The following is a 15000-nucleotide window of genomic DNA, read 5'->3' on the forward strand; positions in this document are numbered from 1 at the left end:
TTCTCTATTTCATAAGAAGTTTGAATAGTCTTCCAATTAGAATATTACCGGACAGGAAATTAATCGCGAATTCTCTTTTTTCTGACGAGTTTCTGAATTCTTGATAAACAGACTAGAGTTAACCGTTACTACACTATTTACAAGGCTGAGGTTAAGGCTACCCAATAAAGCTCCTTGCAGCTGTTAGATGACTGAGGGAAACTCATTTCAGTGTTAAGAAATTATGGCCATTTAGCGTCTGATCCTGATGTCAGTGTTGAACTATAACAGTGGTTAGTAGAATGAGGTCAGTGTTGAACTATAACAGCAGTTAGTAGAATGAGGTCTGTGTTGAACTATAACAGCGGTTAGTAGAATGAGGTCAGTGTTGAGCTATTACGGCAGGTACTAATCAGTGTGAAAGGTTCTAATTTTACATGGAAAGGGTAATTAATTTAGTTACATGTTTTCAATATCAAGACGCATTAGTATGGTGTCTAATATTATTAGGAATCAAAAAACGTTGAGATGGCATTGCTGCTATGAAAAAACACAAAGCTATTGAGTATGACACATATCGAAGAGAGCTATTTTTGCCAAATGAATGACTTATAAAACTTTGCATCTATTTCCGTGAAAACTGGTGTCGTTAGTCCCTCGATCCACTCGATGCCACAGCTATTTCCTAACTTCATTATATTACAGATTCGCAAACATTTCCGAAATTCTCAGCGATCATGGAAAATGCAATGAGTTCTACATACCGTCGGTCGTGTCTGACCACGAGAACATGATGTCTAATCATTGCAGTGGTTTTAGATCTACCTGAAAAAAATTAAACAGATTTTAGTGTCACATAACTAACAATGCGTACAGCGACAGCACAACCGAACAATTAAGTAAGACATAAGGCTTAAAACTAAATCGCCACTAATAATGAGGAGTGACGGGAAACTTGCACAAAATACCTTCAAACAGTTTTATGGAACTGCTTCCAGCTGAGAACCAGGGCTGTAAAAAAAATATTGCCAGAGGCTTTACATCACGTCACCTCTTCTAACAATTGACATTTAGAAGACTCACCCTCCAAAACATGACATCCTCTTTAGTTATGAAAAACAATATGGCTCCGTGCAGTGGGAGGTAACAGGTGACAAACATTGTGCACATATTGGCATGTTGGGCGAAGGTAAAAGTCAGTTAGCTACCATTGAATGACGCTACGACTGTGACCTGTAGAGACATGCTTTGCTTTCTAAAAGACTGCGGAATCTCGTAGTTAGGTAAATAGTGTGTTTCTGAGGGGAAAAACGTTCACAGTTGGAGAGAAGGATCCTTTAAGGAACATTTGCTAATATGATATTCAGGTGAAAAATTTGTCAGAATTTGTTTTTTTTTACTCTCTCTCTCTCTCTCTCTCTCTCTCTCTCTCACTCTCTCTCTCTCTCTCTCTCTGTTTCCTGAATTGTAATATTGCCCTCTCATCACCTCTAGCTTGGTCAGTAGAATTTCTGAATGTTTACATTTTTTTTAACGAATGATCCTTTTTCGTAATCCCGGAAAAATCATAAATGGAAGACATTATAATATATGTTATTTTCAAAGAGGGGTCCAGCGACTTTCAAAATACATTACCATTCTATTAGAGCTTATTTAATCTATGAACAATAAAACTATGGTATTCTGACGGTAAGATGCCACATTTTTAAATTTACCTGACATATTTTACCAATCAAATTCACACACCTACATTGACACTGATCTGGTCTTTCACATTTACGTAACCTACTCCTCGTCTTCAATAGTAAAGAAAAAAACCATTTTATTTCCATATAACAAATTTACTTCGTTCTCAATAAACAGTTCTTTATAGTATAATGCATTCTCAGTTCCCTAAACAATGCTTCAACCATGATTTTCTTTTGCAAGATTCGCCCCTTAAAGCATTTTCTCTTAGCTCTGAACTATTTCATGGCAAACACATTTTCCACACATCCCTTCCCTGTCTAAGTCAACACTGCGCTTTCTCTCTTAATTCATTAACAATAATTTTTTGTAACGCCATGAGATACCAAGAACGACTTGTTGATTCCCTACATAAATAAATGAATGAATAAACACATAATATCGGGGGATGGGATTTGAATGCAAATGTAAATAAATACAGATTATTTATGATTAATAGAAACATACATGAATTTGTGCAGATAGGCCATATATAGGATATATATATATATATATATATATATATATATATATATATATATATATATATATATATATATATATATATATATATATATATATATATTTATATATATATATATATATATATATATATATATATATATATATTTATATATATATATATATATATATATATATATATATATATATATATATATATATATATATATATATAGATATATGACAGCTTAGCGTTCTTTTGACTGATGCAAAATGTCTCTATAGGAGACATGACTTATCTCATAGTTATAAATCTAGGACTCCTGGTCTCGACATCTGGTAAAGGATTTATCGGTTATTAAATATCTAACGGAAAATGACAAAGACATTTTCTTTTTTTTTGTCACTAATTTTTACTATTCCTTCCGGGGTATCTTAAACTTCTCGCCCTTTATTGTGATAAAACTGTCCTTTCTATAAAAGCTATATCTGTGTTAATTATAATATCACATTACATATATCTCCATTTAATGAACTGCTTTATAGCTATTTCGCGAATAGAGCAACCCTACCTCCGAACTGACCACAGCATTCACTTCTTTGCGTTAATATTCATCCACATTTGGTTGGCTTCGAGTAGATTGTTATTCGAAATTAGGAACCATCCCGTTTACTATATACAAAGAGAGGGCAGGAAACAATTTGCCTCGTTCCCAGTCCTAAACGGCAAGATTGATTTCTTGATTTCTCTGAAATTTTCCAGCAAGGCTTCCTTGTTTATGCGTTATTTTTGCTCAAAATATCTGCCGTATAAAAGAGACTATTCAGAGAGAAACCTTTCGATGTCATTCCCCTGAGGCTGACGGGTGCAACAAATGCCCCAGCCACGAAGTGAAAAGCTCCAAATGGTTATGGCAGTTAAAAAAGAAATGTACATATAGTTTGGAGAGGCATGTCGTTAAAAGAATTGACTTAAGTTTTAGTTTTATTTTTCACCTGCCCTAGTTTTCGTAGCTTCCCTTCAGCGAATTTCAGTTTTATTTGAGTGAGAAAGGAGTGAGAGAATTCAATATTAGTGTCGAATATTTCATTTTATTTTTCCGCGCCCTTCATATCCGAAAAAATAGTTGCATTTGTGACTTCAATTTTATTCTCCCAATGAGCGTTGGGCTATTTAATACATACAACGAAGTTAAACACCTGGGAAATATATTTTAAAAATTTTCGCCTTTGGGTCTCGAGTCCACGAATTATATTTATCAATGTGATTTCTTTGTCTTATCTAGACGTTACCTGGGGGTAGTTTTAAAAATTCGTGTAAATATAATGATAAGTGGTTGTTTCATATTCTTTGCTTGAATTCCATTTAATAATAATAATTGACTAGTTAAACAACACTAGGGCTGGTCAGTCGTTGGATGGGTGACCGCTCTCCTCGGCGTTGATTCCTTGGGAAAGAATCTTTACCATAATTACCTCAGTCTACTCAGCTGTAAATGAGTACCTATTCCTGATGGGGTAGGGTCCAGCTATGGGTTAAATAGCACAACTCAGCAATGATGGAAAGAAATGAAGAATTAAACGATAACGACATAAATGGAACCTCTTGCAACAGAGGAGCTTCGTCCGGCAGCCAGGTAATCAGCCCAATTGAAGGGGAAGACGGTCAGGTACTTGGAGGTCGTCATCCAGCAACTGACCACCACAACGACAGTAACCAACAGCCTGAGATTGGAGCTACAGAAGCAAACAAGAGGAAGAAATGGACGAGAGAAGAAAATAAGGAAATATAGAGATGCTACATCAGAAGCAACCCGACGGAGAGAGGATATAGAAGAAGGTTGGTCAACATCTGGAATGAGAGGAATAACACCCCCCAAACAGAGCAGAGGCTGGCAGACCAAGTAAGAAACATAAAGAAAAAGAACTGGCTCTCCCCAACAGAAAGAGAGGAACTCAAAAGGGAAATGACGCACGGCAACGAATTACAAGAAGACGAACTGAGAGACGATGCCACAGAAGACGACAGGGATGATGAGGTACCAAACAACGACACACGAGGAAACACCGACGAAGTAACAGACAGGACGGAATGGGTAGAAAAGATCAGACAATGGATGAAGCCAGACACAGAGAGAACAAAGATCCCCTCCATGAAAGCCTACAACACCAAGAATTGAGGGAGAAAACAAGTGAGGTCATTGAAATAATGAAACTAATACACACCACCAGTATCACAGAAACAATAAATTGGCATATGCAGGAGCAAGATTGGTAGCAGAACTGATGGAGACACGAACACCAACGCTACCAGCACAACCAACCCAACAGAAACCAAAACAGCAACCGCCTTGGAAAAGGCACCTGGAAAAGCAAATCATGGAGAAGAGGTCGGACTTGAGTAAACTGAAGAGATTGCAGAAAAAAGGCTAAGAAGCAAGAAAACAAGGGAGGAACTCAGCGAGAAATACAAAGTATAGGAGAGGGGACTAAACAACACAATAGAAGACGTAAAACAGAGGCTCAAGGCCAAAGCACATAAGATCCAAATATACCTGAACAGGAATAAGGAATACCAACAGAACAAACTATTCGGAACCAACCAGAAAAGACTATACAGCCAACTAAGAGGGGAAGACAACCACCAAGAAATTCCTGAAGCCGAACCAAGTAAGAGACTCTGGGAAAACATATGGAGCAATCCGGTATCACACAACAAACATGCAACATGGCTCCAGGAAGTTAAAGAAGAAGAAACAGGGAGAATAAAACAAAGATTCGCCGAGATCACGACAGACACAGTCAGACACCAACTAAAGAAAATACCCAACTGGAAACCCACAGGACCCGATAAAGTCCATGGATACTGGCTCAAAAATTCAAGGCCCTACACCCACGAATAGCAGAGCAACTCCAGCATTGTATCACAAATCACCATGCGCCCAAATGGATGACCACAGGAAGAACATCCTTAGTACAAAAAGACAAGAGTAAGGGAAATATTACCAGTAACTACAGGCCTATCACCTGCCTACCAATAATGTGGAAGTTGCTAACAGATATCATCAGTGAAAGCTATACAACTACTTAGAGGATACAAACACCATCCCCCACCAACAGAAAGGCTGCAGAAGGAAGTGTAGGGGCACAAAAGACCAGCTCCTGATAGACAAAATGGTAATGAAGAACAGTAGGAGAAGGAAAACCACCTAAGCATGGCATGGATAAGCTATAAGAAAGCCTTCGACATGATACCACACACATGGCTAATAGAATGCCTGAAAATATATGGGGCAGAGGAAAACAACATCAGCTTCCTCAAAAATACAATGCGCAACTGAAATACAATACTTACAAGCTCTAGAATAAGACTAGCAGAGGTTAATATCAGGTGAGGGATCTTCCAGGGCGACGCACTGTCCCCACTACTGTTTGTAGTAGCCACGATTCCCATGACAAAAGTACTGCAGAAGATGGATGCTGGATACCAACTCAAGAAAAGAGGCAACAGAATTAACCATCTGATGTTCATGGACGACATCAAGCTGTATGGTAAGAGCATCAAGGACATAGATACCCTAATCCAGACTGTAAGGATTTTATCTGGGGACATCAGGATGGAGTTTGGAATAGAAAAATGTGCCTTGGTCAACATACAAAAGGGCAAAGTAACAAGGTCTGAAGGGATAAAGCTACCAGATGGGAACAACATCAAACACATAGATGAGACGGGATACAAATACCTGGGAATAATGGAAGGAGGGGTATTACGATCTCGACTCTCGAGATCGACAGGTTCTTAAAAATAATAAACAATTGGGCTGTAATGACTGAAGACAGGTGACAAACAAAGGAGGGAGGAGCATAACAAAACCAAAAAAGTTACCTTAAAATTAATTTATTTACAAGAGTTAAATACATAATGTACAGTGAGTCAAGGTTCTGGGTGGCAAAAAAAAAAAAAAAAATACAAAGTAACAATAATAATTATATGTAAAACCAGTCTAAGAATCAATAAAATCCACCGTTCAATAACAAAGCCAAATAATGACAAAATAGGCTGTATAAGGGCAATAATAATCTGTAAATAATAATTAATAGAAATAAGCAGCATAATAAATAATTAAAATTAATACTGAAGCGGCATAATGATAGTCAGAGCAAAACGGGAACACTTCTTCAAACGATGAGGTCAACAGTCCAATGCCGGACGATCAAGACAGAGCCGATACGGCAACCACCTCGTCCTTGGAAACAATATGGACATCCTCCTCGACCACTAGACGAAAACACGTCACTGCTGCTGCCCAGTGAGGTCGCTCTCGACACGTCGTCCTCTCGACGACGAAAAAACGCCATTGCTGCTGCCCAGTGAGGTCGCACTCGACAAGTCGTCCTCTTGACGACTAAAACACGCTATTGCTGCTGCCCAGTGAGGTCGTACTCGACACGTCGTCCTCTCGACGACGAAAACACGCCAATGCTGGCCAAAGGCTGTCGACCTCCAACTCGAAGTCATACTCCATACGACGACTTCAACCAAATAACCAGGTATCCATTACCTGGCGCTGCCTCATGCTGGTCCACAGGTAATCATACCTGACTGCCTCTGACTGACTGACTGGTCGTTCTGCCCTCCAGAACCTGACTGACGAAGTTTGACGCCATCCCACAGACGTCAACTCGCCAGCAATTAAAAAACAAAAACAAAGGAGGCAACAATCCACCAAGGGAACAATCGGCAAACGATTGTTCCTAACAAGGGGATATAAAGCACCAAGAGATGAAGGACACGATCAGGAAAGAATATATGCAGAGAGTCAAGGCGATACTCAACTCAAAACTCAATGCCGGAAATATGATAGAAGCCATAAACACATGGGCAGTACCAGTAATCAGGTACAGCACAGGAATAGTGGAATGGACGAAAGCAGAACTTCGCAGCATTGTCCAGAAAACGAGGAAACATATGACAATACACAAAGCACTATACCTAAGTGCAAATACGGATAGACTATACATAACACGGAAGAAAGTAGGGAGAGGACTACTAAGCAGAGAGGACTGCGTCAACATCGAGAACAGAGCACTAAGGCAATATATGAAAATCAGTAAAGACAAGTGGCTCAAGAGTGCATGGGAAGAAGGACTGATAAAGGTAGACGAAGACCCACAAATATACAGAGACAGGAGAATGACAAGCAGAACCGAGGAATGGCATAACAAACCAATGCACGGACAATACATGAGACAGACTAAAGAACTAGCCAGCGATGACACGTGGCAATGGCTGCTGAGGGAAGAGCTCAAGAAGGAAACTGAAGCAACGATAACAGCCCTAATAACCAGATATGTTCAAAGAACGATAGGTGGAAATAACATCTCTCCCATATGTAGGAAGTGCAGTACGAAAAATGCAACCATAAACCACAACATAGCAAGCGAATGTCCAGCACTTGTACAGAACCAGTACAAGAAGAGGCATGATTCAATGGCAAAAGTCCTCCACTGGAGCCTGTGTAAGAAACACCAGCTACCTCGCAGTAATAAGTGGTATGAGCACCAACCTGAAGGAGTGATAGAAAACGATCAGGCAAAGATTCTCTGGGACTATGGTATCAGAACAGATAGGGTGATACATGCAATAGACCTGACGTGACGATTCACAAAATCAAGAAGAAATTATCACTCATTGATGTCGCAATACCATGGGACACCAGAGTTGAAGAGAAAGAAAGGGAAATAGATAAGTATCAAGACCTGAAAATAGAAATAAGAAGGATATGGGATATGCCAGTGGAATTGTACCCATAATCAGGAACATGGCACGATCCTAAGATCCCTGAAAAGGAAATCTGAAAAACTAGAGGCTGAAGTAGCTCCAGGACTGAGGCAGAAAGAGTGTGATCCTAGAAACGGCGCACATAGTAAGAAGAGTATGGACCTCCTAAGGAGGCAGGATGCAACCCGGAACCCCACACTATAAATACCACCCAGTCGAATTGGAGGACTGTGATAGAGCAAAATAATAATAATAATAATAATAATAATAATAATAATAAAATGTGGCGCCGTGGAGGAGTGGGTTAGGTCGTCAATAGTCTTAAGTCAAGTTAAGCAACACTGGCTCTGGTCAGTCGTTGGATGGGTGACCGCTCTCCTCGGCGTTGATTCCTTGGGAAAGGATCTTTACCATAATTTTCCTCAGTCTACTCAGCTGTAAATGAGTACCTATCCCTGATGGGTAGGGTCCAGCTATGGGTTAAATAGCAAAAACTCAGCAATGATGGAAAGAAATGAAGGATTAAACGACAACGACGTAAATGGAACCTCTGGCAACAGAGGAGCTTCGTTCCGGCACCAGGTATTCAACCCAATTGAAGGGGAAGACGGCCAGGTACTTGGAGGTCGTCATCCAGCAACTGATCACCACAACGACAATAATCAACAGCCTGAGATTGGAGCTACAGAGGCAAAAAGGAAGAAATGGACAAGAGAGAAAATAAGGAAATATGGAGATGCTACATCAGAAGCAACCCGACGGAGAGAGGATATAGAAGGAGATTGGTCAACATCTGGAACATAAAGAAAAAGAACTGGCTCTCCCCAACAAGAAAGAGAAGAAAACTGGAAGGGAAATGTCACAGACAACGATTACACGAAGACGAACGCAGAGACGATGCCACAGAAGACGACAGGGAGGATGAGGTATCAAACAACGACACACGAAGAAACACCGACGAAGTAAACAGAGAGGACGGATGGGTAGAAAAGATTAGACAATGGATGGAGCCAGATACAGAGAGAACAAGATCCCTCCATGAAAGCCTACAACAACCAAGAAATTAAGGGAGAAAACAAGTGAGGTCAATGAAATACTGGGCATAATACAGACCACCAGTATCACAGAAACAAATAACTTGCATATGCAGGAGCAAGATTAGTAGCAGAACTGATGGGAATTCGAACACCAAACACCACCAGCACAACCAACACCAGCAACCAAAACAGCAACCTCCTTGGAAAGGCGCCTGGAAAAGCAAATCATGGTGATGAGATCTGACTTGAGTAAACTGAAAGAGATGGCAGAAAAAAGGCTAAGAAGCAAGAAAACAAGGAGGAACTCAACGAGAAATACAAAGTACAAGAAAGTGATTAAACAACACAATAGAAGATGTAAAACAGAGGCTTAAGGCCAAAGCACATAAAATCCAACGGTACATGAACAGGAATAATGAATACCAACAGAACAAACTATTCGGAACCAACCAGAAAAAGACTACAGCCAACTAAGAGGGGAAGACAACCACCCAGAAATTCCGAAGCCGAACCAAGTAAGAGACTCTGGGAAAACATATGGAGCAATCCGGTATCACACAACAAACATGCAACATGGCTCCAGGAAGTCAAGGAAGAAGAAACAGAGAGAATAAAAATAAGATTCACAGACATCACGACAGACACAGTCAGACACCAACTAAAGAAAATGCCAAACTGGAAAGCCCCAGGTCCCGATGAAGTCCATGGATACTGGCTCAAAAACTTCAAGGCCCTACACACCCACGAATAGCAGAACAACTCCAGCATTGTATCTCAAATCACCAAGCACCCAAATGGATGACCACAGGAAGAACATCCTTAGTACAAAAAGACAAAGAGTAAGGGAAATATAGCCAGTAACTACAGGCTATCACCTGCCTACCATAATGTGGAAGTTACTAACAGGTATCATCAGTGAAAGGCTATACAACTACCTAGAGGAGACAAACACCATCCCCCACACCAGAAAGGCTGCAGAAGGAAGTGTAGGGGCACAAAAGACCAGCTCCTGATAGACAAAATGGTAATGAAGAACAGTAGGAGAAGGAAAACCAACCTAAGCATGGCATGGATAGACTATAAGAAAGCCTTCGACATGATACCACACACATGGCTAATAGAATGCCTGAAAATATATGGGGCAGAGGAAAATACCATCAGCTTCCTCAAAAATACAATGCGCAACTGGAATACAATACTTACAAGCTCTGGAATAAGACTAGCAGAGGTTAATATCAGGAGAGGGATCTTCCAGGGCGACTCACTGTCCCCACTACTCTTCGTAGTAGCCATGATTCCCATGACAAAAGTACTACAGAGATGGATGCCGGGTACCAACTCAAGAAAAGAGGCAACAGAATCAACCATCTGATGTTCATGGACGACATCAAGCTGTATGGTAAGAGCATCAAGGAAAATAGATACCTAATCCAGACTGTAAGGATTGTAACTGGGGACATCAGGATGGAGTTTGGAATAGAAAAATGCGCCTAAGTCAACATACAAAAAGGCAAAGTAACGAGAACTGAAGGGATAAAGCTACCAGATGGAGCAACATCAACACATAGATGAGACAGGATACAAATACCTGGGAATAATGGAAGGAGGAGATATAAAACACCAGAGATGAAGGACACGATCAGGAAAGAATATATGCAGAGACTCAGGCGGATACTCAAGTCAAAACTCAACGCTGGAAATATGATAAAAGCCATAAACACATGGGCAGTGCCAGTAATCAGATACAGCGCAGGAATAGTGGAATGGACGAAGGCAGAGCTCGCCAGCATAGATCAAAAACCAAAACCAGGGAAATATGAACAATACACAAAGCACTACACCCAGAGCAAATATGGACAGACTATACATAACACGAAAGGAAGGAGGGAGAGGACTACTAAGTATAGAGGACTGCGTCAACATCGAAAACAGAGCACTGGGGCAATATCTGAAAACCAGTGAAGACGAGTGGCTAAAGAGTGCATGGGAAGAAGGACTAATAAAAGCAGACGAAGACCCAGAAATATACAGAGACAGGAGAAAGCAGACAGAACAGAGGACTGGCACAACAAAACCAATGCACGGACAATACATGAGACAGACTAAAGAACTAGCCAGCGATGACACATGGCAATGGCTACAGAGGGGAGAGCTAAAGAAGGAAACGAAGGAATGATAACAGCGGCACAAGATCAGCCCTAAGAACCAGATATGTTCAAAGTACGATAGACGGAAATAACATCTCTCCCATATGTAGGAAGTGCAATGCGAAAAGTGAAACCATAACCACATAGCAAGTGAATGCCCGGCACTTGCACAGAACCAGTACAAAAAAGAGGCATGATTCAGTAGCAAAAGCCCTCCACTGGAGCCTGTGCAAGAAACATCAGCTACCTTGCAGTAATAAGTGGTACGAGCACCAACCTGAAGGAGTGATTAGAAAACGATCAGGCAAAGATCCTCTGGACTATGGTATCAGAACGGATAGGGTGATACGTGCAAACAGACCAGACGTGACGTTGATTGACAAGGTCAAGAAGAAAGTATCGCTCATTGATGTCGCAATACCATGGGACACCAGAGTTGAAGAGAAAGAGAGGGAAAAATTGGATAAGTTATCAGATCTGAAAATAGAAATAAGAAGGATATGGGATATGCCAGTGGAAATCGTACCCATAATCATAGGAGCACTAGGCACGATCCCAAGATCCCTGAAAAGGAATCTAGAAAAAACTAGAGGCTGAAGTAGCTCCAGGACTGAGGCAGAAGAGTGTGATCCTAGAAACGGCACACATAGTAAAGAAGAGTGATGGGACTCCTAAGGAGGCAGGATGCAACCCGGAAACCCCACACTATAAATAACACCCAGTCGAATTGGAGGACTGTGATAGAGCAAAAAAAAAAAAAAAAAAAAATAATAATAATAATAATAATAATAATAATACAGTAATTTGCAGTACAAGGGTGGGCTTTTTAGACAAATAAATTCTGGTTAAATCTTAAAGGATTAGACGATAAGACAGTATTTATTTATCCTTATGTAATTATTAATATCCTTTTGCAAATAGACAAAGTTACATAAATGACTGGAAGACTAAATGCAATGTATTATCTAATTTTCTTAGTCGTATGGATAGCAAACTATCTAGTAATGCAATCTTAAGGTCATCATGTAAATTATTGACCATTTAATTTTTACGTACCTTTTGTAACGTTTTATGTTATTTATTCCCCCAAAAATTTGATAAGATTTGCTTTTTCTGTTTAATTTGGTTAAGGATGCTAGCTAGCCCCATGGCTTTTCCCGTCCTCACTGCGAAATACAACAACAGTATAATTTCTCTGTTGCGTTAACGAAAGTTTTAATTTTGATTGTCTGTTATCGCTTGAGCGTGAAATTAGCCACGGCAAAACAATAGAGGTGAACTGTACATACTGCAATATTTAGTCAGTCTGTTCATGAAACAAATACTGATCAGGTTGCGATTTCATTTAATGTAAATTCATTTTCTTCAATCGTAGATTTTAATTTGTATTATGGTGTTTTCTTTTCCTAAAAGATTGTGTTTTGAACACCAGGAAATGCTGGGCGTTTAAACTTTATACCTTAGCATAGGCAGACCTGGATTTAAATAATGTAATACATCATGACTATCAAGTTATTCAACGTTCACAGGATGAAATTCATATAAAGCATAGTATTTGTCATTTTTACTCTATTTTAAGTATTTTAAATTAATTTGCACGTACACTAACTGTATAACTAATATACAGTTTGGTTGAAATCATAATATTACTTTCATTACATTTATAACGGGCCAGCCATTTCACTTGAAACTTCCGGATTTCGTATATATATATATATATATATATATATATATATATATATATATATATATATATATATATATATATATATATATATATATATATATATATATATATATATATATATATATATATATATATATATATATATATATATATATATATATATGTATATGTATATATATATATATATATATATATATATATATATATATATATATATATATATATATATATATATATATATCGAAATCCGGAAGTTTCAGTGAAATGGCTGGCCCGTTATAAATGTAATGAAAGTAATATTATGATTTCAACCAAACTGTATATTAGTTATTTTATAACTAATATACAGTTTGGAAAGGGTAATATATATATATATATATATATATATATATATATATATATATATATATATATATATATATATATATACATTATATATATATATATATATATATATATATATATATATATATAGTATATATATATATATATATATATATATATATATATATATATATATATATATATTACCCTTCCCACTGAGCATGAAATCCTAAACAGGAAAATAAAACATTTTTAGTTCCTTTTATCTTGTAACAGGTATCCCCCGAAGGAAAGAATGTGAATTTCCAATCGCAATATAAAAAAACACGTCTGTTGAAATATATTCATCCAGGCTATGGTACCGTAATGATAAGGAATTTGTGTTGTGGCTGAATTATTGTATCACTGAACGTTTTCATCACTACTCGTAAATTTTTCATTTTAAAATGTTTTCCAAGCAAAATAGTGATGGGCAAGTCATTGTTATAAGAAGTTTCGGTTTAATTTTAACTATCTTATAACCGCAGCCTCACTCCAAAGCACGAAGAACGTTACACCGTATCGAAATAAACTCATCCTCCTTAAGGTAATTTAACGATAGTCGATTTCCTTTAACCGTACTCTATAAATACTCATGTACAGACTTCACAATAAAACCCTATCCTCTCGATTCCGAATCTCTGTGGAGTTTTATTTCAGAGAGCTCTGAATTAGCAAAGAATATGACTTCATATCAGAAATTGAAAAAAGGCTGACATTTAGATACATTTAATATCTGTTTAAGAAGAGAAGTGATGTGAGATACTCATAACTTGAAAAATCAGCCTGCACATCTAGATCTTAAGTTTCCTGAGATTTCCGTTTCATGTAACTGACATTAAGCCAGAAAAAAAATCCTTAAAAAACAGTGATTAAAGGAAGATGTTTTTAACGAAAATCTATTAGGATTCTAGGTGAATCTGCCTGGCACGACACGTTATATAATGCTCTAGGCGAAAGTATGGAAGTTAAGAGAGGAATGCTGAAGTCTGCCACTCTTTCATTGACTTCGAGTCTTACTTTCGTAACCCGAGCAAACCTTTGATACGACGTGAAATGCATTTAATTGGAACTAATGGACGTCTTAGAGTTCTGCAGTTACTGAATCGGGCAACTTCAATTTGCCTCAGAACTACAGTAGTGGGTGGGAGTCGAGTTAGGTGGGCGAAGATGGTAATTGGAGGGCATATTCAGGTCTTCGGGTTCTGGGAGAGAGAGTAAATTGAGAATTACGGAACGGTAAGAAAATGTCAGTTACTTTCACTTCATACCATAAAATAGACCCATTCTCTCTCTCTCTCTCTCTCTCTCTCTCTCTCTCTCTCTCTCCTCTCTCTCTCTCTCTCTCTCTCTCTCTCATACAAATCTACGTGTACAAACGAGTGAACCGGCCTAGGGTAATAGGGACCTATTTTAAAGTCTTCGCCTTTTGGAATTGAGCCCTACAATAATAGTACTCACCTCAAGTGGACATGGAAATATAAACATAGAAATAGCTCCTCGAACAATATAACATATTCAAATGGGAATACCGACAGTGGAATATATATATGTACAATGTTTTATAAAAAGTTACCAACAATAATAGTTCTTAGCTATAAAATGCTAGTTCCTTGACCACGAACGTATTAACACACAAAACACGAGTTAACTGCTGCAGAGCCTTGTTTTCTATAAAAAAAAATAATAATAAAAATACATATGATACATCTTTTTGAACTTGGTGAATGAAGAATTTAGTTTTTGTCATGCACCCTTAACTTCTTTGACCCCATACAGTTATATAGATTCTTAACTACTTAATAATTCGTCAATCTA

This window comes from Macrobrachium nipponense, chromosome 10 (genome assembly GCF_015104395.2).
Source record: "Macrobrachium nipponense isolate FS-2020 chromosome 10, ASM1510439v2, whole genome shotgun sequence".
Taxonomy (NCBI): Eukaryota; Metazoa; Arthropoda; class Malacostraca; order Decapoda; family Palaemonidae; genus Macrobrachium; species Macrobrachium nipponense.